General features: G+C 45.6%; 1 protein-coding gene across 1 annotated transcript in view; it reads left to right on the forward strand.

Annotated features, from left to right (window-relative positions):
- Positions 1-2314: 2314 nt before the first annotated feature.
- GNG2 (G protein subunit gamma 2) overlaps positions 2315-22178 on the forward strand; it is a 94003-nt gene continuing 74139 nt past the window's right edge. The window contains exons 1-2 of the mRNA XM_084795023.1: positions 2315-2427; positions 17298-17338. The gene's annotated coding sequence lies outside the window, so the exon portion shown is untranslated. The remainder of the gene's footprint in view (positions 2428-17297; positions 17339-22178) is intronic.

Raw genomic sequence — 22178 nt, forward strand, 5'->3', positions numbered from 1 at the left:
AGCCTGCTATGAGTTTTATGACCAGAGATGAAAAGACGGATGAGGAGGCAGCAAGACAAGTTCTTAGGGATTAATTGTTGAACAGAGATTTTCTTCTAAAAGCTTAAATAGAAGTGCCAACCCCTTTCTCAGAGAGAGAGAGAGAGAGAGAGAGAGAGAGAGAGAGAGAGAGAGACAGACAGAGGATTAAAAGTAAAGATCTATCTGAATCATAGTTAATGCTAGATTCAACTGGTCTAAAACTGACCAAAGCCTTGTTTTTATAATTTCTTCAAACTTTATACACGTTTTAAATTTTTTCTTGGGCTTTTGCATCACACACACACACACACACACACACACACAGAGTCAGATTCCCTGCTGGAGAATGGAGGTAGAACAGGACCTTAAAAATACAACTGCTGGCCGCTTTCTTCTTCTTCTTCTTCTTCTTCTTCTTCTTCTTCTTCTTCTTCTTCTTCTTCTTCATCATCATCAGATTGATTATTTATTTTGTATGCAGTGTTCTGCCTGAACACCAGAAGAGGGCACCAGATCTCATTACAGATGGTTATGAGCCACCATGTGGTTGCTGGGAATTGAACTCAGGACCTCTGGAAGAGCAGCCAAGTGCTCTTAACCTCTGAGCCATCTCTCCAACCTCTCCTTCTCCTTTTCCTCTTCCTCCTCCTCCTCCCTCTTTTGAGACAGGGTTTCTCTGTGTGTAGGCTTGCCTGTCCTGGACTTGCTCTGTAGACCAGGTTGGCCTCGAACTCACAGAGATCCACCTGCCTCTGCCTCCCGAGTGCTGAGATTAAAGGCATGTGCCACCACGACAGGCTGGAGATTACTTTCAACGCTTGAGAAGTTAGCTTTCTAGGCCCTGGTTTAAGGAAGGGTTTATTATTTACATTGGAGACAGGGCATCACCATGTGGACCAGGGGAGCCTTGAGCTCAAAGTGATTCTCTTGTCTCAGGGTACTAAGTACTGAGACTCCAGATGGGAGCTACCACATGTCACCTCCCTTCTGGAGGACTTACTTTGCCACCCCAGGCCTCCCACTCTGTCCCCCTGCTGGTGTTTAAACGGAAGCTTATGGAGTGCTTCCTTAATCCAGAGAGAGAACAGCTCAAGCCTTGGGTAAATTGTTACCACCAGGGCTCAGCTGTGAGGGTAACTGTGGGGGAAGCCAGGGGAACAAACAACTGGTCTCAGTTCGGCTACTGGCCGCCCACGCCACTCAGTTTCCACCTCTTGTAAATAATATCCACTAGTATGCGCTGAATATTTCCTCTGTTCCTGGAATATTAGAAGCACCATGTGTCTTATTTAGCTTTCAGATTTTTCACTGTGAACTATGGGTGCAACCATCTCTGTTTTTCAAGTGGGGAAACTGAGGCACATAGAAGTTAGGTAATTTGTCTAAGTTCACAGGCCGGAATGAGAGCTCAGATTCTAACTCTGGTGGACAGCCTGCCTGTAGGTTCAACCTTTACCCACGACACTGTCCTATCATCTGAATTGGTAGCGCCCCTTCCCCCCTCAGCCCTACCAATATATATGTGGCGAGTGGAGTAGGGGACCGGTAGGACCACCCCGCTGCCTTCATTCATTCTCCTCTTAGACTTTTCACTGTTAGGCCCCTCGGCATTGCAGCACTTGGCTTCGCTCCCATGCCACAGAGGAAGTCCTGTGGGGCCATTATTTTCTAAGCATATGGGTTAAATAAAATCTCAGTGGTAGGGAGACCGTGGGGAAATGAAGGCCCGGGAAGGTTGGCCACAAAGGCAAAAACTCTGGCAGCAAGAAGCTGCAAGCTGCCTGGGAATGCAGATGGGCCATAAATCAGAAGGGGCTCTCCAGCCTTGGGGGTGGGGGGGGCGCACTGGCCCAATAAAACGTAGTAGCCCACCGTTCCGAATGAGAAAGCAGTTTAGGTGTTGAGAAGGGCCCACTGAGGCAGTGTGTGGACGCTGTTGGGAGACGAGGGCTGGGAAGCGAGAAAGGGAAGGGGAGAGCAGGAGGGAGGTGGCCGTGGAGGGGCCCTGGAACAAAGGGGTCCCGGGGATCCGAGACACATTAGCAGCAGGCCAAGCCACTTACTTAGAGGAAGCCCTGAAGTGGAGTGAGAGGCAAACAAGAGAGCTGGCTTGCTACCCGATGCTAAGAGAGGAGGAAGTGGGAGATGCGCTGCTTCCTGTAGAAATGATGATTGAAGACAAAGCTGGGTGGGGACTCACGCTTGGGTTGCAGGGGCTGCTACACAGGCAGAGACGCTCGACGCCGCTCGCTCGCTCGGTGGGCAACTCCTACTACGGCTGGGCTGGGCTGGGCTGCGTTGGGCTGGGCTGGGCTGGGCTGGGCTGGGCTGGGCGGGCCGAGCTCACCACCCATCTGCTCCGCCAGGGGAAGCTGCTCTCTAACCAAGCCTCCGGAGCCAAGCAAGGTAAAGGACACGTTTTTCCGTGTAGCTCCTTTTGAGATAAAATGACCGTGTCTGTGGGTTTTAGGGCGATTTCTTAGGGAAGCGAGGGACATTGTTTCAGGCTTGGGAGAAGTGATGAAGATGGAATTTTTAATTTTTTTTTTAATTTTTTTTTTTTCGAGAAAGACGGTCAGATCCGTGACACATTTTGTTTGGGGTGTGGGGAACTACCCTCAGTGTTTAGGAAAACAAGCTGAATGTGGAAGAAGTGGTTTGCTTAGCTGGCCCGCCAGCCAGGCAGGTCTGAGTTGCAGTCAGCTGGTCTGTAAAGCTGCACTGTGGGCACTGAGAGTGGCAGACCCTTGTTTTGGGGTGTAAATAGTGAAAAATGTTAAGCACATTCATAATATGTATGTATTTCGCTGGGCCGACTCTTTGCAGCATTGTGGCTGTGGTTTGGCTATGAGGAGGTTGGGTCCTTTTGTACATAGATTTATTTTAATATTTATTTATTTATTTATTTATTTATTTATTACCAACAAAGGCTCGGATTTCGCGAGTGAGGGGAGATATTTACCACTAAGAAACCGGTGTCTTCCTTTCTCAGCTACCGTTTGTCAATAGGTCTTACCCTAAAGTTGCATCCTTGTTCAAAGGACCATGGCCTGACTAGGGACCATAACTTGCTGAAAATCGGATACCAGTGTGTAAATGGATTTTTATGCCTATATGGATTTTATTCATTTCCAGACCAAAGCGATTGTTAATTCCAGACAGAGAGATGTTATCAAAGTGATCTGGTGTGTTTCCTTGTCTGTGTATGCTGTACACTGAAGTAATACAATCAGGGTACAATTTTTTTTTCTGTGATTTTTCCCGAAGCAGTGCATGCTGATAACGAGTGTGGGACGGTAACTCATTCGCGTTTATGAATGATATATGTAAAAGGGCAGGAAAGAGATCTAGTGGGCTTGAACTGATGTGAGTTTTCTTTGACAGATCATGTAGGATAAACAGTTTAATGAACTGTAGCATAAATTTAAAAAATCTTCAGCACAAAGTGTGGTTAAGTATAAGAACATTAATTACAATGATTTTTTTAAAAAAAAAACTTTTTTCTTATAATGAAAGGAGATATTTTTTTTCAAAGCAAAGAAAGAACCTTCACTGGTAGAATGAAAACAATAAAACAGGATGTTTGAATACTCATGAATTATTAAAATACAAGTTTTTTTTAAGCAAGCAAATATACCAATTGAGAGAGTATGTACATTTGTGCTAAACCATTATCAGTTGAAGGAGCCATATGTTTTTGATTCTGTTTTGTTTTGTCATCTTTATGAAATTAATTAAGCTTCTCAGAATTTGTGGAGTAGCAGTGCATTTTCTGAGACAGGAAGCTTTCCTGGGCACTGAAGAAATAAATTTCTGTTTCCCTGGGTATGTGTAGGAGTTGCTGTAACCATGGGACTCTGGGGAGGGATTTCTTGAATTGAATCAAAGCAAGTCATGTCAGGATTCCACAGCCCCCATGCATCCTAAAGGCAAATATGTAACCCCCTTCTTCTGCATGGAGACCTAGGCCAGATCTAGGGGCTGTGTGTCTCTAAATGAAACAGGAGGCTGGGCCTCTGGGCTATAAGGCAGGCAGGACTTTCCTTTCATACTGATCCGTCTACAGCCTGTGCTCCTCAGATGATGCCAACACCCTGCTTTGTTTGGGGGGATGTCTAGAAAATATGCGTTGCTCCTCCCATGTGTCTCACGCGACAGTGAGATGAGGAAACCTTGGCCAGTAGGCACAGGGGAGTCAAGGGGCCCCTGCCATCTTCCTGAAAACAACTGAGAGATGCCTGTTCCCCCCCCCACCCCCACACACACACACAGCACAAAACACTTCCTTAATTCCTAAATTTCAGCTTGGGGCAGAATGTGAGCGAGGAGCTGCAGATCAGTGAGGATGAGGGCAGGGCTCTTTCTTAAGCAAGAAACAGATGGGTGGGTGTGTGCTTCTGCGATGCAGAATGAGACTGTTCCTGCTGTTCTGGCCAACAGGCATTCTTCTGCTCAGGGTATTGGTGGCGGTGGAGGGAGTCAACAAACACTGTGTGTGTGTGTGTGTGTGTGTGTGTGTGTGTGTGTGTGTGTGTGTGTTCCTGACATATGGTCAATGGCTGAATGGAAACACGACTCTTATTATTTTATGGCCGGCCCTGGGCTTTGTGTGGTGGGTGTGCAGTGATGTCTTCAGCTGAATAACTTTTTTTTAGTCCGCTTCACCAACTTTTAAGTCTAAAAGTAGAAAACCTGTTCACAAAAGATCAGTGTGAGGAGAAGAAAGGAATGCCAACGAATGCCAGGAACACGGAGCTTTGGAAGCAGAACATCTGCCTTTGGCCCTTGCCCGTGCTTTGTACCACTTGACTCAGTACGTTAAGTGGTGAGCCTTAGTTTCTTTCTCCTGAGGAAGGGATAATGGCGCATAGTCAGGGTCTTCTGTGGCGTGGCCTTTGCTTCTGTGTGTGGATAAGCGTTCAGGTGCCACTTTGTCCTTCTGTAGTGGTATCCGGAAAAGTTAGCTTAGGCTTGGCCTCTGCCGCCACCGCCTCTGAGGATGGAGATTTCTTTATTGTAAAAGAATATTCACAACACAAAGTGTCTCATTTTAATAACCTTTAAGCACGCAGCTCTGTAGTATTAAATACAGCCACGTTACTGTGCTGTTTTGCCACCGTCCACCCCTGCGTTCTTTTTAATCTTGTAAAACAGAACCTAGTAGAAATGGAATCACACAATGTTTCATGATAAACTTAATTCATCTTCTATATTATCTTCAAGGTTCATCCATGTTGTAGCACAGTCAAATTTTTCTTACCTTTTTAAGTTGAATAACATTCTATCACATATATTTGTCACATGTTGTTTGTCCATTGATCGTTTGTCCATCATGAACCAGTTTTTTTTGTTTTGTTTTGTTTTGTTTTTCTTTCACAAACAATGCTGCTATGCATATAGGTGTGTAGAGTCCCTGGCTTCTGTGTTCAGTTTTTTGAGGAGCCATCATATTGTTTTCTATAGCAGCTACACAATTTAACATCCCACCAGTGGGGCACAATGGTTCCAGTTCACCTGTATTTTCACCAACACTTGTGGTTGATTCTTTCTGTTTATTTCTTTTGATAATTGCCATCCTAGGGTGAAGTGGAATCTCTTTGTGATTGGATGTGCATTTTCCTGGCTGTAGCCACAGAGCCTCAAATGCCCCCAACCCCATCTTGCAAGAGCAGATCTCATGTGTTTGACATTTTCCCAATGAGTTTCATTTTTCATTTACTTTTGGCCACTGGTATATCTTCTTTGAAGAAATGTCCATTCAAATACTTTCCAGTTTTGAATTTAATTTGATTCTTCTTCTTCTTCTTTTTTTTTTTAAAGATTTTTTTTCTTTGTTTTGGGTTTTACTTGTTTGGTTTTTTTTTTTTTTTTGGTTGTTGTTGGGTTTTTGTTTTTGTTTTTGTTTGTTTGTTTGTTTGTTTGTTTGAGACAAAGTTTCTCTATGTAGCCTTAGCTTTCCTGGACTCACTTTATAGACTGGCAATGCCAGGCTGGCATTGAACTCACAGCAATCCACCTGCCTCTGCCTCCTGAGTGCTGGGATTAAAGGCATGCGCCACCACACCCAGCTTGGTTTTTTGTTTTTGTTTTGTTTTGTTTTGTTTTTTTACTTTTAAAACTCTGTGTGTGTGTGTGTGTGTGTGCATGTGTGTGTGAATATGAGCACATGTGTCTACAGAAGCCAGAAGGTGTCAGATTTCCTGGAACTGGAGTTATTGGAACTTGTGAACTGCCTGACCTGGATGTGACAGACTATCTCAAAAGCCAAGGTGATGGCTCCTGAGGAGTTACATCCGGGGCTGCCTTTTAGTGTACACACACACACATGCGGGCCCATACACACACACACACACACACACACACACACACACACACACCTCTTCCCATATGAACATGTACACACTTGTGCACAAACAACACAGTCAACAGCAGAGGCTACTCAGTTATCTTGGAGTGATCGCATGCTTCTTTGAAGTGACTTTACTGCAGAGGTTTGAAACAAGGCAGCCAGAGCCTCTTATCTCCGGGCAAGTATGTGCAATGGGACTTGCACTTAGTGGGAAGGCAGGACTTGGCGCTTAGTGAGAGGACAGAAAGACCAGCCAGTGTCTTAACTGCTTCATTGGCCTAGTTGGCCTCAGGCATCCATTTTCCTGAGCAGCTCCCATGTGCCTAGTCTCCGAGGCAGGAGAGAGGGCCTGGAAAGTAGGTTGCCTACTTCTCTTTGGGATTTACCTCCCTGCCGGCATCCCCCCAGCCCCCTCTTTCTTTTTTGTATTTCACTGTCACTCTCTCCCATGCATTCGCAGTGAAAGCTGTACAGCCCCAACCCCCACTCACTTTGCTCCTTACGGTTGGCCCAACCCTCTCTCTTTTTCTAACATGCGCTATAGGTGGCCTCGATTTTTGTTCCTTCAGACTTTCTGTTTGTCTTCATTTATCTCAGGCCGTTCAGACTGCAATAGCAGCAGCCACAGGCCAGGCCATTTGTAAACAACAGAAATTCATTTCTCCCAGTTCCTGAGCCTGGAGATCATGGTGGCAACAGAATAGGCGTTTGATGAGGGACTGTTTTTCAGGGATAACTGTCTTCTTGTGGCCTTACCTTCCAGAAGGCTCTCTTCTACAAAGGTATCAGTCCCAATCATCACCTGATCATCCCTGCAAAGACCCCGCCTCCTCTAACCCCAGTGCAGCTACACTAGGGTTCTAACATATACGTGGGGGTGGGAGTTCAAAGATCCAGACCAGAGTCACTGTCTGAAGACAGTTTGTGGGAGTCAGCTCTCTTCCTACCCTGTGTATTCCAAGGCCTGCATTCAAGTTGTCAGCCTTGGTGGCAAATGCCTTTGCCCGCTGAGCCACCTCATCAGTGCAGAGTTTCTTTCCTTAATTGGCTGCTCCCCTATTACCTTAGTTTAGTTTTCCTTACACTCATAACTTAGTAAATAAAAGCTACTGCCAACTTTCTTTGTTTGAGAGTTGGGGGGGGCGGGGTCCTCACAATGTAGCCCAGGTTAGCCTTGAAGTCAGGTGTCTCCTGTCTCAGTGTCCTGAGTACTGGGATTACAGGTGTGTCCCCATGGTGCCTGGCTCCACTTGACTTTTGTAACCTCTGCCAGCTCTCTTGTTTTCTCCACACCACTTGAAGGTTCCCAGCTCCGTTAACTCCTACATAGAATGTCGGGCTCTCTGCCCATCCTCTTTCCTTCTCCCCAACTCACCGTTCCTTCCTTTGGTCCTAATCACTGTTGTGGGGGGGGCGGGGTCAGCCCCACTCACCTCTCACATCTGCCCTCTCACTGGCTCCCAACCTGGCTTAGCAAACTCTCCAGAGCACCTGACCTAACTCTCCTGTCTGAAACAGTAATCACAGCCCTTTTTACACCTCAGCTCCACTCCTCCCCTGGTGCCGTGGCCACCGGTGATTAGCAGGCTTCCCTTTCAGTTTTGACAGACAAAAACTCAGCCTCACCGTTGTCCTCACTAAGCAACCTGAGTGGCAGTAAGCTGAATAGCTCTTGCAGCTGAGATTGGAGGTAAACCACGATGCTGTCTACTCGTTTCCATGGTAATAACAGTCTCTTGGTCCAGGGCCTCTTGGTCTCTAGCCGGACTCCTAGATTAGCTTTCCTACTTCCCCCTCTGTGTTTCACCCGACAGTCAGGCTTCTGCAAGCAGCTAGAGTCTAACTGTTTCAGTTTGGGGGTTACGTCTTCTATAAAGCCTTCACTTGTTTCTTCTGCAAACCCCCCCACCCCCCCAAAAAAAACCCCACCAAAACAGTATTTTCCTTCCCTGATTATCTGTTCTTACATCACAGCATTTAGCTCACTCTGGTGTGTCTATGAAGTTTGCGCACGCCCTCCCCACTTAACAATGCAGCAAGCACTTTGTGGATGGCAGCTACATTTGGGTTTGTCTCTGTCTCCTTCATAGCACACAGTGCAATTTGTTTATCGCCCAATTATCTAATGAACTTTCTTGAGTGACTCATAGTCTTGATGCAGAGTGAGCTAGACACAAAGCTTGTCCTCTGGGCACCCCCAGACCACTGGGGAGAATCGACAGATACAGAAATCACAGTCAGGCTGTCCCCGAGTCTGAAAAGAATGTCCGCCCTATGCCACCTGCCTTTGGAGATGCCAGGGAACAAAACAAGCCAGTTCTTTCTTTCCTTGGGACTTAACTTCTAGTTTTGAGAGAGACTCAATAAACATATAAAGCAGAGGCTGGTAGATTCAGCTACACATTAGAAACCACAAGGGGTAATTTGAAGGGGGAAAAAAAAAGTGTTGTCCCAGCTTCACCCCAGGCTATGAAGTCAGAATCACCAAGGATTGGAAACCACGGGCAAGACAAATGACAGCACGAGAAAGCATCGGCTCCAGCCGTGTGCTGTGTGAGATGGAGGGTGTGGCGGTTTCTCAGTTGCTTGCGTGATGGTGGTAGTGCTAGGGGTTTTGCCCATCTGGTTTTTGTTTTGTTTTTGGTAATCACAGAAAGCTGCTGAAGAGTCAGGCATGTGCAGCTCTCGTCTGAACAGAGTGTTTCCTGGCAGAAAGTCCAAGTACCTTTCTGAAGCAAAGATGAGGCGAAACCCCAGAGGGACTGTGCCCATCCTCCCACAGGACCCACAGACTCTCTTCTGCTGGAAACAGCTTTCCAGTTAACCTAGACCGAATGCTTGGCTACTTTGTTGCGTATTTGGCCTGGCTTAGATTTTATTTAGATCAAATTGATTTGCACAGTCAGAAAGACTTCTCCATTTAATTATAGACTTTCCTGTGCTGCAATCAACTCAACAGGGCTTGTTGTTTGAGGTAAACACTATCCTTATTGTTTAAAATAACCGTAGCTACAAGCCACTCATCTCTTAGATGAATAAAGAAGAGAAAGCAATGATTTCTGCCCTTAATTGTGTTTGGGGGGAAGCAGCAAAAAACCCTTACAGAGGAGTCATTCAAGCCACACGCAGGAAAGCACCCCGCCTTGTCAGAGGGGACGGATGGCCCCACTCTCAACAAGCCAGCATTTGAGGAGCTTCAGTTAGTGCCTCAACTTTGTATTTTCAACTCATCTTGAAATGAACCATGTGAAATGAACTCCCCCCCCCCCCCTCGCCACATTATTTTGAGCTGCTGGTGAAGGCGGGGGAGGGGGGAGGGCATGGGGGGGGGGGGAACGGGACACTGTGGCCTAAATAGAAACAATAGGAAATTTATCTCAAGATCCATAGCCTGTTATTTAGCAGCTGAGCAGTGTCCTTAACGAGATGGAGTCTTTTATTCCTCCCACCCTGACGTCCTCCTCAGCATGCTGATAAGCTCTCTCAGGCCAGCTCCCTCTGCTATGTGGCGAGGCCTACTAAAGTCCAAATTAAGGGCAGCTCAGTGTCCGCAGGCACAGCTGACAGCTCGAGCTCTTCCCGTGAAGCTGGCCTGTTCGTTCGTTTATTGTCAGTGTCCCACTCAATATACCAGAGACGCCTAGAGCTCATCATGTAGTGCAGGCTAGCTACAAACTTTGACAATCCTCTTGCCCCAGGCTAGTAAATGCCGAGATAATAGATAGGAGCCACTATACCTGTCACTCAGGCACCTCTTTTAAAGCCGAAAAGCAGCTTGTGTAGTCACCTGTCCACTGGGGTGAAATGGGCGAGAACTCCTCAAGGATGACTCTAGCCTGGGCTACGTAGGGGAGTCAAGGCCGTAAGAAGCTACGTGGACAGATCCTGTCTCAACAGATAAAGGCTGGAGATGTGTCTTAATCACAGCGCACTTGCCTGTATGCCCAAGACCTCAGATGTGCCCCATAACACAGCAAAAGAAGGGGGTGGGGATGCTTTAAAAAAAAGGGGGGGCCTCTCCAGCTGAATTCTCCTCCTGATTCAGGCATGACCAAGCAGAAGGAACCACAGTGATTGGCTAATTTGGGACTTTCCTTCCAGAAAGCCTTGGAGCAAACCTCTGTGAAAGCCATGGTCACTAGAACCCAGGAGAAAGACCCTCTACTATTAACAATAACAGAGAGAGTTAGTGGTCCCCAGGGTGGCTTTCAATATATTCTGCTATTGTTAGTCCCATTTGGCAAGTGACAGTACCAACACTTGGGAAGATCAAATAGCCTCCCCAAACCACACAGCTTGAACTGAGTGGTTTTCCTGCACTTCTCTTTGAGAGAGCAATGTGCATGTGCACACGTATTTACACACACACACACACACACACACACACACACACACACACCCCACTTCAGTTCTCTCTGATTGGTCATAAAAATCAATTTGTTCTAAATAAAAGCCAGCCTGGCCTGAGTAATGAGCTCAAAGCCCAAGGACTCCATGAGCACTGTCAATCCAACTTAACCGAGGAAGCCTGTTTTCTCCTGCGGCGGCGTATATTTCGCTGATCACAGACCCTGTAAGAGAGGCCTGAGTGATCTCTGGCTTGTCCGATTACCCATGACTTAGACAACAGTGACTTCTAACAGTAATCCTTTCGCTCCGGAGGCAAGCTCGGCTTCAGACAGTGCATGGTTCGTCTCTGCTCCTACTTCCTACTCAGGTGTATTTCCGAGGTGACGAATGCGCTGCAGCAGTAGGGAAGGTGGGGTGGGTGGGGGGCCTTCAGTGTTGTGACGGCTTGTCGCCCGCGGGTGTTTCTGGGTGTTCTCATCCTGGCACACAGGTGCGGGTGGGAGTGTGCTCTCTCTGCAGTAGATGACTGAGTGACTCCTACTCCTAAATTCACATTTTCAAACAGAAAGAAAAGTTAATTTCTAGGCTTTGCCAACAGAGCTCTGTTTAAGAAAGGTGTTTATCTGATCTGTGTCGAGCCATATAAGAAAAAAAAATTGCATAGGAACAAAAACTTCACTGTCATTTGTGAGGGCTTTCTTGGAGTCTTTGGAGTAAATTGATCTCTCTTGTCTTTTTTTTTTTTTTCCTCCTTCATCAATGAGTGTATTTAGGGATCACTGATACCTATGAGTATTATTAAATCATCTCACTAACAGTTTTATTATTTTTTCTCTTTTATGCAGAAAATGTTGATACTAAACAGTTATAATTTTTTTTCATAAAAACGTAAGGAAAGATAAGAATTTCTAGGCCAAAATATATCATCAAATCTGTCTTTTATCAGATCTTAAAATAATCCAAAACACAGCAGTGTAGAAAAATAAGAATGTTAGGCTTAGCGTATAGAAGTCAAGCAGTTAAAGGAGATTTCTGTGGAGTCAGAAGAAGTTGTTTAAACTGTCTATGGGTTTCCTCATGGAGTGGCTAGATTGTACCTGTTTGTCGTATGCCTGAGCTGTAGTGATTGTTCCAGCACTGGAGATAGTCCTGTAAGTGTTACAGCGTTACAGCCCTGAAGGAGAATGCCTGTTTGTTTAACCGAGGCTCTCTTACCACTGCGCAGCGGAAGGAGCCATTCTGACCCTGCCGGTGTTCACTGCTGGAGTCTGGCGTCAACCGAGGAAGCCGGTTTCCCTGGCACAGAGCCGGCAAGGCTCTGACTTAGTAAAGTGTTAATCTGAGGTTTGAACTGTGTATCTAGGAGGCCACGGGCTAATCCATAATCACTTCCGGTTTCCTCCCAACTCCTAATAGGCTTACGCTTCCCAAGCCTGCTTTTCCTAGCTGTGGCTCGATGGGTAAGCACCGCGCAGCGTGTCCTTTGCAGAAAGAAATTGTAAGAACCGTATGGGAACTGGCCGTGCTGGGAGGACAGCAATGGCAGCCACACCCTGAAGCTTGGATCTGAAAGTGAAGAAGACACAAGTGCGCTCTCTACGCTGACCTGTAATGACTAGAGGGACAGCGATCAACAGGCTTTGCTGGGTATACAGGGGCTGTTGTCACAGTACGGCCTTTCCCATTCTGACCGATAGGTCTTTTGCTTCCCGCTTTAAGCCATGGAGGTGGTTATTGCCGTTTTTGTTTGTTTGTTTCAAGACAGGGTCTCTCTGTGTAGCCTTGCCTGTCCTAGACTCACTCTGTAGGCCAGGCTGGCCTTGAACTCACAGCGATCCACCTGGCCCTGCCTCCCAAGTGCTGGGATTAAAGGCGTGCACCACCACCGCCTGGCGGTTATTGCCATTAGTACAAAAGACATGCGCACAATTCGGAAGACAGGGATTTTAAATGCCCTTTTTGTGACGTTAGTATGTGTATATAATGTTACTAAGGAGTGGGGGGGAGATAATTAGGTTTGCGTAATTTATGTTTTAATTTCTTTTTGAAATAAGGCGTACTTCCATTTCTCACAGAGGAGGTTGGTATACCAACATGATTAGCATAGCTTTCTTGGAGGGAGCCAATTGTAGTACCAAAGTCAGAGCTGCGGTGCTCAAGTTAGGAGGGGTCCACACACAACAGTGCCTTGTGGGTGTTCAGAGAGAAGCTGAAGAGCCAGGCCACGGGCCTCTGTCATGTCCCAGCTACAAGCAATGATTCGTAGTTCACACATAGGCCTTAAATGGTGTTTATTAAATAGATAGAAGTCATTTTCATTTTTTCAAATATCTGGATTCTTTCATGTTCTAATTCTAAAAATAAATTAACTTGGGACACCCATTTTAAAATATCTTGATATTATGATTTCTAATTATTCTTTTGTAACAGCCTGTGCTGGATTTAAGTTATTTTGTTTGGTATTTCTTATTAAATGTTTTATTTTACCTGCTTATTTCACTTGAGTCTCTACAACTATTTATATGGGATACTTAAATTATTTAGAAGCAATTAATTATCTCCCATGAGCAAATTCAAATTAATTTCATTGTAAACGTGTGGTATAAATAGATTAATCTTGGAACAGAGGGCACTGATTCGTTCTTTTCTACTCCTGTTTTCTTTTTCTTTCTTTCTCTCGCTCTGTTTTTTCATCAACAAGGAGAAAGGCCTGTTTGACTTTTAGATCCTTCCTCATAGCAACAGATATGCTAACAAGAGCCAAAAAAAAAAAAAAAAAAGCAAAACCCAAAACTTAAAATGGATTTCACAAACCAGCCAGAACCCTGTGTGTCTGGGGCTTCTGGGGAGCAACCTGTGAGTCATTGCAATGAATACACACTCGTAATCTCATAGTGCATGAGGTTACCATGGTAATGAGGCCCATCGAGCTGCTTTTGTTCCGGTAGAGAGAAGAAGGGGAGAAAAACTGTGAACTCTGAACTTTGACTCTCTGCTTCGGTGAGGGGTTTCCCCTGAACACACTGGCGCGGTCACCCTGGAGGGAAGTGGAGTCATCTGGCCTCCTCCCTCCCCTAGTTGTTATTGAAGACAAACTGGCCTATTAGTGTTGGAGATTGTGGTTCACGGGGCAGAGAAGGACCGATTGGCACTCTCTGGGGGAAGGAAAGGGCGAATGGTTTCTTCAGCTGATATATAATTACAGGTAAGTCTCTAAGGTCGACCTGGTGAAAATACTTTGAGTGTCTGTGCACAGGGCTCTAATGATCTCCTAAAAGGCACCGGATGCCTCTGGCATATCATTATTGCAGATGTAAAAGACTGCTACCCAGTCAGAGTCTGATTCTAAGTCTCTGATCTGATTCGTAGGTGAACCTGTTGTCTTTTCATTATTTCTGGACTGGATTTGACTCCTTTATATTGGGCAACCATCTTACAATGCAGGCCCATGGGTCTCCAAGGAGACCATCAGACTTACAGGAGTTCTGCTAAATCTGTCCTTGCTCCTAAGGAAACCAAAGTCAAAGCACACTCTGGCTCGATGGCCATCCAAGATGTCCTGGCGCCCACCCAGTTGGTGGGATTTTATAGACATGAACAAGCAGAGCCAAGGGCTGAAGGCACGGGGGCACATATCGGACTTTCCAGACTCCCCTCCCCAAGGCTGCTCATCCTCTTATACGGATGATTAGTCTGTATCTGCTGAAATTTCATCCTTCAGGCCATGCCTCTTCAGAGCAGGTTTTATTTAGAGTTATGTTGAAATTTCCTCATTCCAAAGGCTTGAGATCAAGTGAGGTGTGCTTGATTTGTGGCCCCCTTACAATGTTATCAGTTCTAAATTACACATTCATTCTTATTCTCATAAGTAAAAATAATTATTGCCCACACTTTATTCTAGATTTGATTGTCTTAACATGAATAAATAAAACTTGACTTGGGCCAGTAGGATGGCTTGAGAGGTAAAAGCGTTTGCTGCTAATCCCGAAGACCTGACTATCGGACCCCTAGCTGGAGAGAGAATTGACTCCTGAAAGTTGACCTCTTGGCTTTCCCACACGCACTGTGGTATGCATGCCCATCGTCACCCATGTGCACACACACTGGAAAAATGTGCAGAATAAAAAAATACACCTTTTAAAATCTAATAGTAAACCCTAACTTAATATTTTACCGATCATCAAACTAATTCATGGGAAACGTTAAAAAATTGGAGATAATATTATAAATTATGAATAACAAAAGTAAGAATAGCCCCGTTTATTAACTTCGTTATGGGTTGAACTAATTGATGCGGTGGGGACCCGATCTTATGTGGCCGAAGGCAATTAGAGAGCATTTATTCCTTTTAAACACAACAACCCAGAGGCAAGTGAGGAAGAACTGGTTTGGTTGTGCTACAGGTCATTCAGGGGACTCGGCTCTTCTGCCAGATTGTTCCATGAGTCTCTTGTTCTTGTGGTCTGAGGTGTGGCTTGTTACAAGGACCCAGCAGGAGGGAAGAAAGGAGAGAGATGGACCCACAGCTACATGTATCTGCACCTTTGCACTTCTCCCGTCAAACTGTTACATGGCTGCACATCTAGCAGCAAGGGAGGCTGGGAAAAGGAACTCTTCTGAACACGCACAGGCGTGTAGTCTTCCTCAAAATGCCTTAGTCCTGTACTCACCCGATGTGAGATGATAAAATTCCTGCAGGATAAAACAAATTACATTAAATAGTACAGGTAGTTTAACATAGTGTTAGGCTGCTGTTTGAGGAATACTATGCAACGAGACGTCTAACAAATGACTCCAGTAAGCAGCGAGGGGGCGGGCAGCATACACAGTGTGGCTACTTTGTGCAAAGAGATGATGATTAGTATCCCGGGAAGGACTGAGGAGATCAGAGTGATGTAATTTAAACCTTCAGAATTATCCATTCCTGGAATTTGCTGTTTTCCACGTATTAACATTTTCAGGCTGCAAGTAACCAAAACCTAGAGGAACACATTTTGAATGGACTGCAGGATGTACAGAGCTGCACGTTAGGGGAGTGGCTGACATCATCGCTGTAGATAATGTTTTGTACTTGTTCGTCTTAACTATCCCAGGTGCATTTTCCTCATCATTTAAAGTTCTTGCATCTGGACCAGGGATGAAACTCGCTGATAGAGTGCTTGCCTAGAATGTACATTAAGCACCCTCCCCAACGCCTCCCCCCCCCCCGCCCCCTCCAAATCTCACATTCACTGTCAGTTCACCGTACAGGGTTTCCTTTGCGTAGGAAGTTGTACTATTGACTATTGGACCCTTCCTTGGTAATAATCTCTGTCTGCAACTGTTGTTAGAATCACGAAAATGATGATTGAGCACATATCTAAGTTCTTGATAAATAGTACCAAAGTGCTTTCCAGGGACTTGTGCCAATTTACGCTATCAGCAATAATACACCGGCCTGCACTGCAGAGCACCCTCACTCGGGCTTGTTTTCTAAGTCCCACTTAGTCATTGTTATCCCCAGGGTTCAGTCTCTGAAACTAGGTTAGTTTTTTTGCCCTTGGCTTGTTTTCTTTTTCTTTGCTGTCATTAATCACAAGATAATGGTTTTCTTTTTTTTTTTTTTTAATAACTTTGGCTCATTTAAAAATATTCAACCCCTTCTAGCACTCTGAGAATACAGTTGCTTGGGCTGAGATTGAAGCACACATGCCGGTCTCGTGCAATGTGGGATCTCTGGAGACACCGCTGTCCCTTTAGTTCTCTGACCCAATAGGAGTTTGAAGTCCACCCCGAGTCGTGGTCCTCTCGGTGTGAGCTAAGACACCTTTTTCTTCCTTCTGAGTCAGACATGAAGCAGGGCTGGGAAGGTGCTCCCCAGTGCGATGGCGTGGATGCTCTGAAGATCGCCAAGAGGGAGGAAGCTGCTCTCTCTGGTGGGAAGCTCAAAGACGGGAGGCATAATTAGGCCGACACAGCTCAAGTTCACAGGAGCATTAGCAGCTAAGAGCGCAGCTGCCTTTCCACCTCAAAACAACCGGTGAAAGACTACAAGCCGAAGAGGACCCGTTACACCTGCCCGCTGGCTTCCACCTGCCCTCTTAAAGGGTGGATACCTACACACTGTGCACTCTAGCTCTTCCGCCAATACCTAGAGCAAGAGGAAGTACAGTCTTTGCTTTGGTCTTGGTGGGAACCAATCAATTTAGCTCAGGAGGAGGAGTTTAGGTACTTAGCTTCTGCTGCCGAGTACAAGGTACTAAGTACTCCCAGGGTACTCAATCTTTGCCACCAAGGACTCTGCTTTCTTGGGGATCTTCGGTGGCCGTTGTTCTCGTTGTGTGTTTTATTGTTGCTGTTGTGTGTGTGTGTTGAGGAGGATGGTGAATTTCACAAGGCAAAGGATTCCTATTTCATGTACTACACACATTTCTTAAAAAAAGAAAAGTTCACAAAATGGAGGTTCTGATATGTAAGTCCAGAACTCTGCCACTACCACGAGCCCTGACCACAGAAGCATTCATTTGTTCATTAAGCTGTTACACATTTTACTCTTTCTTATTTTCCTGAAGTATGTTTTCTTCTGCTTTCCAAACAGCCAGATCTGCCAGTGAGCCTCCGGCCTTGACCACTGACCAGGTAAGAATTCTGATATATTTTCTTCTAGGATCGCCATGAATCTAACTGAACTTTAGAAGGGTTCATGAAAACCTTCTTGTAGACTTGGACACTTATGTATGTGATGGTTTTACAGAAAACAACCAACAATGTGGGTTGTTCAACAATGTAGTATTTGGTATTTAAAGAAAACATGGTTCTCTTTAGTGATAGTTAAACTCAGATTTCCCCTTACCTTCTTTTTAAAAAAAAAAATCTGAGCTGGAACATTTGAAGTTGTTGCCTTAATAACGGTGTCCCTGTGGTGCCAAAAGTGATTAAGGGATTTTAGACATTAACATAACCTGTGCAAGACAGAGTCTCAGAGTAATTAGTTTGGAGACGTTAGCCTTGATCTTAATGGATTGTTACAGACAGTGCAGGAGCTTTTTCCCTTAGCAGCAGCCAGAACAACAGAAGGTCAGCTTAGGGCTGGTGGGCTTCTTCTGGAAGACACTTAATTAACTTTGGAGATGAGTTGGAGCCATTCAAAACTGGCTGCAGACGTGAAAGTCCCTGTTATCCTGAGACAGGTGATACTATAGTTTGCCTGTTCTAACCCAGATGTGGAGTTTCCATTAACCAGTGACTCGGAATTTTCACTCCAATGTAAAGTTCAACTTCATTATGAAAACACTTAAGCATATGTGGAAAAGGATATGTCTGTCATTAAAAAAAAAAATCCCCTGTCCTCATCACCCAGTGTGAGCCCTTATCCACCCACAGCTGGCACTGTTCTTTGATGCGCTCATCCATTTCTCTCCGGTCTCCAATGGCTTGAACTGGGTGGCCACATGAAGTTGGTGGTTGGACCGTCAGGTATTTAGTTCTGTATGTCTTTAATGGCCACAGCAAAATGCTGGGTAAATCAGCAAGCCTCATAGCCTGGCTTCCTCGCTTTCTAGAACTCTCCATTTGTTTGTTTCTTCACACAGCAAATGTGTACTTGGCATTTGCCGGCCACTAGACCTTCCTTCGGATAAGAGGGTCAGGTTTTTTTTTTTCCGACTCACAATAATGAGGTCCTCAAATTGGGACTTTTGAGATCATGAAATGAAGTTATCCATCAGAGACACATGGTCAGAACAAAAAGGTGAGGTCCACCATACGACTTTAACAGTCAAATATGCATTTCACATATATCGCACATTTAGGAACTTGGTAGGGGGGTTGTTTCTTAACTTACTCATATAGTGGGACTATAAAGACCACACACAAAACAGAACTTCTCCCACCTCCCTCTCAGTCTGTTTAATCACGAATGTTTTTCCAGTGATCTGGAAATGCTTTCAAGAAAAGCTCTGAGAAAGCAGGTGTGGTTTCCATCCTAACAATTTTGCTTCCGGCATGTAGCCAGCATGCCTGGCATTTGTTATATACTTAAGTAGAGGTGCTGAATGAATGGACGAAAGCATTCATGCCACATGTATGAGCATGAAGATGAAAACCACACAGGCCACAGCACTGCCAGTTGCATGGGGGAGTAATGTGGCGCTAGAGGCCCCATGGGTAAGGTGTGCACAAAGAGTCACCAGCGGGTGGAAGAGGGCCCTGGCCTGATGAGCGCTGTGGAGAAAAGCTTTGAGTAGTGGTGAGATGCCCTCAGTCTAAAGGGGAGAGAAAAATCTGACCCAGGTATAAAGAATCATACGTTGGAACACACGCAGACCCCAAATGGCCTGGTGCGTTCTGAAAGCCTTCAGACATTTCGGGTGGCCAGAAAGTAGCTGACTGAAGCAGCGGGGCTTGAGTAGCAGGCCCACTGAGCATGGAGGGGCTCTGTAATCTTCTGTGTGGGAAGGCAGAAAAGAATACGCAATGAGGATTTTTCTTGCAAAAGATGATCCTACAGGCAGCAGGGAAGATGGAAGGGCAGCGGGAAGACTCGGGTCTAGGAATAGTGGGCTGCGTCTGGGAGAACTGACAGGATTGACGGTTGAAGTGAGACGTGGAGGAAGCATCTAGAACACCTTCGAAACCCTTCTTTGGGGAGATGACCTGGGGAGTGATCACCAAGCCTCAGATGCAAGAAGAGAGTATAGAATTCAGGTCTCAGGGTGGCTTCTTCCGCAGGGGTTTGCCTGCAGGCTGCTTCCTGCTCGGCAGAGCAGCATTCTGAGCTGTGGCTGTCCATCAGCACCCGCAGAAAAGCATGGAGGTACATGGCTACACGGAAGCCCCCACCAAGACCAGCTGCATCAGAAGCTTTAAGGGGGAGGCAGGGATATCTGTGGTTTCTCTAAGCTCTACAAAAGATTTTAAGGTGCAGCCAGGGTTGAGGATTTCTAGTTGAGAGCTTATTTAAAGATCTCTCCTCCTCCTCCTCCTCCTCCTCCTCCTCCTTGTCCTCCTCCTCCTTCTCTTCCTCCTCCTCCTCCTTGTCCTCCTCTTCCTTTTCTTCCTCCTCCTCCTCCTCCTCCTCCTTGTCCTCCTCCTCCTTCTCTCCCCCCCTCCCGTCTGACCATGCAGAACTTCTGCTGCCCTGTAATCAAGTTCTTTAGATTTAAACATCTCATGCCTTTTGAGTGAGGGTTGGGCCACCCCAATATTCCAAATATCACTAATAGCTAAGACTGCTTTATACATCCCTGATGTGGTTTTGTTATGTTGTATGGGTTTCATGCTAAAACGTAAATTGAAAAAAATTCAAATCTATCTAAGCAGAGTTGCCCAGTGGCGCTTGTTCATGTGTTCAGAGGGACAGCTCTTCATCGTGGGCTTGGTACTCATAAAGGATGCTGGCATCCTCTAGTCCTTGTGGCCTCTGAAACACTTTAAGGACACACTGAGAACTACCATGCCTTTGCACACAGCTTTAAAGGAGTTAGTTGGCATTTTATGCTCCTCTGAAAGCATTTTTTTCCTTCAGACAAAATTATTGGTCTCAGAGCTACTCAGTGGTCCCTTACCTAAATAGTCTGTGGGTTAATAAAATAAAGAAAGAAATTAAACAAAGTAGACATGTAAAAAGTGGTGTTGTTTTGTACTTTCACAGGGATTTTTGAGTAGATTTGGTTTAGTACTAAGTCTGTTTTTTTTTAAAGCCTAAACAGAGAAGTAAGTTAGACAGTAGGTAAGAAATGGTACAATATTGTGGTTTGAAATAAAATCTTGCTAAGGCACCAGGCAAATGGTACAACAGTGTTTGGTAGAGTATTAGTTTTCTGTTGCTGCTGTAACAAATTATTATAAGTTTAATAGCTTACAAACATACAAATGTATATTCTAGTGCCGGGGGGTGGGATCTGTGGGGATCTCACTTGGACTGAAGGCCACATATTAAGAGAATCCATCTACTTATCTTTTTTTCATCCAGCTCAACTTTCAAAGCCTGCAACCTTGCAAGTCTGTGTGGCTTTGCACTGTAGGCACATCACCTTCTGACACTCGACCAGAAAAAAAAATTCAGACCAGGCACATCTGCGCGAACAGGGATAATCTCATCATAAGGTCCTTAATTTAACCACATCTTCAGAGTCCCTTTATTCAGGTCAGGTCACACAGTCACAGGCTCCAGGGGATGGAGATATGCGTGTGCCACGAGTTTGGAGGTTGTTATCCTGCCTACCACAGAGGAAACAGGCGAACCGTTCAGAACAGTAGAAATGCTTCAAGTAGTGGAATTGGGATCACTTCATTATACCAGACTGAGACTGTGTAGTGCTCCGGAGTTAATGAAGCAAGTTCTTGTCTTAGAGCTGCTGTTTCTATTCTGTGGGTCTCAGCACTGGAGGCTATTGCTTTCCTTAGAGTACTTGGCAAGTGAAGCAGGCAGGTTGAAATCCATGTCTCCCTGATCTTGGCTAGACTCTGGCGGCACTGTGGGTGTGGCCTCTGGTGAGGTTGCTGCTTTTGGTGTTTCTCCAGCTCTGAATGCTTGTCCACTGCTCATAGGTTCCCAGGACTTTGAATAGCACCAAAGAGTGTGAGGGATTTATCGCAGGCTGCTATGCCTGCCTGCCACATCATGCATTATTTATTAGGCTCGGAAGTGTGGAGACTGGGAGGGAATGCCATAACGCTTAGCATCTCTGTGTCGCGTGGCTGTTCCAGGTGTGTCTCAGTCCCCTCCACATGGTAGGTAGGTTACCCCTGCCAGTAAGAAACCATTTCTTGGCTTGTGGACAAAATGGATTGTTGGAAGCTGGGTAAGGTGGTGCATGCCTGTGATCCCAGCCCTCAGGGAGGCAGAGGCAGGTGGGTCGCTGTTGAGTTCAAAGCCAGCCTGGTCTACACTGAGAAACTCTGTCTTAAAAAATAAAATAAAATAAAATAAAGTATTGGTTTTTTTTAAAGTCCATCTTTAAAAAGACATGTGAGGCTGAAGACTTTGGTGGAGAATTTAACTTTAGACACTCCAGCCCACAAGTCTGAAGTCTAAACCTAGAGCTATCGGCAAAGCATTAAACTGTCTTGATTTTTCCCAGGAGTGGGAGACACAGTCTTTCTTTTCCCCCCAAGACACAGGACTTTCAGAACTAAAGCTTGGAGACTCTGAAGCATTATCAGGATAGTGGGTGCCCTGGCTCCAGCAGACATTGCTGTCATACTGATGAATTTTTAGGGCACCCACAATGAAAACAGCCCCCAGGGTTTGGATCGAAAATGGTGAAGAATCTCTCTTGTTTGGAAAACCCGGTATCTCTTTTGCCCTCTGTACTCATGGGTTCTGTATCAGCAGATTCAAGCAACCATGGATAGGAAGATGCGTATCTCAGCATGTAAAGTGCTTGCCTGACATGCACGAGGCCCTGGGTTTGACCCCCAGCACACCGCTCAATGGAAGCACTTGAGAGCCAGAGGCAAGGGGGTTAGGAGTTCA

This window comes from Acomys minous, assembly GCF_964271855.1.
Source record: "Acomys minous genome assembly, chromosome: 9".
Lineage (NCBI taxonomy): Eukaryota > Metazoa > Chordata > Mammalia > Rodentia > Muridae > Acomys > Acomys minous.